Genomic DNA, 2945 nt, shown 5'->3' with positions numbered 1-2945 from the left:
AAAAAAAACAACTATAGGCTTCTTCAGTCGTTTACAAGCTCAACTAGGTATGGCCTGTGCAGCCTTGAACATGTGATATAGCTTACATTCATTAATTTATTCAGTCCATCTATGAGGGTCTATTGAGCGCTTAGTGCACAAACAAAAGCCACAATTTAACAATTATAAAATGAAGGTGAAACTAATACTAACTTACAAATCTGTCTTGAGGCATCAGCGCCCAGCCAAGCACAATAGGGAATAATAAATGTGAATTACCATCTATTATCCTTCGTGGCTCTTCATAACCATACTGCTTTTCTGTCTATAAAGAGATTTCTCATAAAACAAATTCCTAGTTGGATAATGAAGATCATCAATATAAATCCTAAATAAACTTCCAGGCATCCCCTTCCACTCTGATAATGGAGTACTGATCTATGAGCAGTGTGGTTCAACTAAATCCTTATTCTTGTGTAAACCAGACCAGGACAAAGTCATCCAGTACTGGTATATGATGACAAGTAGGATCCTGTAGGCTAGAGGGCTGGCAGTGTGGCCAAACACACTCTGTCCCACAATCTTTCTTCTTTCCCTCAATTAACAATTGTTTTCTAATCTTTAATATAATACTAGGAAGAGTGCAAAGAATCAGGACTGTTGTAAGTGTTTTTAATTGTCTTTATTCCTCTATCACAGGATTTATAACAGCAGAAAACAGTAAGCATCAGGTTTAAATAGAAAAGGAATGGGGATGGGGGGAGCAAAGGTATGCATTCTTACAGTTACAGGTGTGGCCTGGCTGGTCTTTATCCCGGTTCTGCTTCTTTTGGGTTCCAGAGAAGTTGTTATAACTATCATCATTTAAGGATCATTTAAGGGTGCTAGCCAATCTGGTTCCAGTGAGGTAGCTCCTTCTGCTCCAGGATACACTCTGATCATGCCTTGTAATAATCTCTTTTCTCTGTCACATTTCTTTCCCAATAAATTTTCCTATCACTTTCATCTGCCTGAATTCTCTCACCAGAAGCAAGGTCTAAGCTAGGATCTCTGCTCTTGTTCCAGGAACAACTCCACTGATCAAACTTAATTACCTTTGCAGGACTCAGAAACTCACTCCCTTTTCCTGTACTATAAAGCACTCCATAAATCAGAAATCCTTAGTCTATTTCTAAACTCTGCTCACCCAGCTACTCTGGTTCAAATGTCATGCTGAAAGCCCATTGTCTCCATGTGGTTTTAAAAAATAGAATTGAGCCATTCACCAGTGGCTCATGCCTGTAATCCTAGATACTCAGGAGGCTGAGATCTAAGGATCACAGTTCAAAGCCAGACCAGGCAGGTTGCATTTACCAGGGTTACATTTACATCAGTAAGGTAATGGGCACATTTCTAGTCCAGCATTGTTACACCTCCTTTGTTGTTCTCTCACTATCCCTTCCCTCTTCCACCTCCCTCACTCCTTCTTCCCCTCCCCAAGTTGTAAAGTTCATTGTTGCAATGGGTCATCCTGTGTCCTTGTTTCAGTGTTTTGTTATTCCCCTTCCCCTCTCCTAATTAGACAAATGTATATACAAGATTCAGAGTACCAAAATCAAGTACAGTGACCATAGGGGGAAGAACATACAAAGGAATAAAAAAAAAATCACATAGTACATTAAAAAAACAACAACATTGTTGTGAGACTCTAACTGCCAACTCATCACCCAAAAGCTGGGAATAGGGCTGTGGCTCACGTAATAGAGCATTAGCCTTGAGCAAAAGAGCTTAGAAACAGTGCTTAGGCCCTAAGTTCAAGCCCAGGACTGACACAATTAATTAATTAATTTTTAATTTAAAAAACAGTACTGGTATCTTCTACTTTGAAATCTTTCCAAAGCTACCTGGGGTTTCCACCTTTCCCTTTTTCTAAAGCTCTCACCAATTTTCTCAAATTTAAGTCCCACAGGTCTCCAAGCCACCTGATGCCCCACTTCTCACAGCAAGCTTTATAAACTCATCTCACTTTTCCATCTGTTGTTTGTCCCAGAATACAGGCTCTGGCACTTCGGTAATTAATCCCTTTCGTTCAGAGTTATTGATATGATCTTCAAGAGCCTATTTTGCAAGTCAAAGGTGAAATTATGGCACTTCCATTTTGCAATTCTATAGTAAAAATAAAAATAAAAATCCCAGTCTTCCCTAAGGTAACAGGCTGGCTCTGACTAAATAAGTAAGGAGGACATTTGCAGGAAAGAATACAGAAAGTCAAACATCCCAATTCATGTTTTAAAGTATAATAATACACTAAGTATAAATCATACATAGTCCCTACCTTGAAAATATTTGGCCAGGGGGAAATTTTCACTAAATGCTGAGAAAACCAATTGAACATATTGGACATAAACCGAAAAGATTAACTGTGGTAACAAAACTGGTTTGTAATCCCTAGATTCAGCCCTAACTCAAACATTCTGGGGTCAGGACTAGAGCACAAACCCAACTCTATTCTGATTCCTTCCAATCAGAACTAGAATTGCCTTTTAATTGTGTGATTGTGTGTGTGTGTGTGTGTGTGTATGTGTGTGTGTGTGTGTGTGTGTGTGTGTGTGTGTGTGTGCCTCATATTCTTCCTAAAGGGCACCTAAACCCAAACATTCAAGATGTCTGTAAAGTGTGGTTTAAGGGCATATTATACCAAAAAGCTTTTACTTTGTTATAAGTGGTTTGGGTGTTCCAGATGTTTCTTGTTTCTTGGGTATAATACCTAAGATATAGCTACTGCCCCAGGTGCAGCAAAAAGAAACATGAAGACGAGGAAGACAACAAAGTGTGGTTTATTAGGAAAGTGTAATTGTACCTTAAGGGGTGCAGAAATAGGGACATAGGAAAGCTGATTAGGCTCAGGCAGAGATGACAGCTAAGAACATGACTTTTCCATCATTGGGCCAGCAGAATTGTAGTTTTCATGAAATGAAATAGCCTTC

Source organism: Dipodomys merriami, unplaced genomic scaffold, assembly GCF_024711535.1.
Source record: "Dipodomys merriami isolate MVZ:Mamm:240054 unplaced genomic scaffold, mDipMer1.0.p SCAF_17, whole genome shotgun sequence".
Taxonomy (NCBI): domain Eukaryota; kingdom Metazoa; phylum Chordata; class Mammalia; order Rodentia; family Heteromyidae; genus Dipodomys; species Dipodomys merriami.
Note: the sequence above shows the minus strand (reverse complement) of the source record.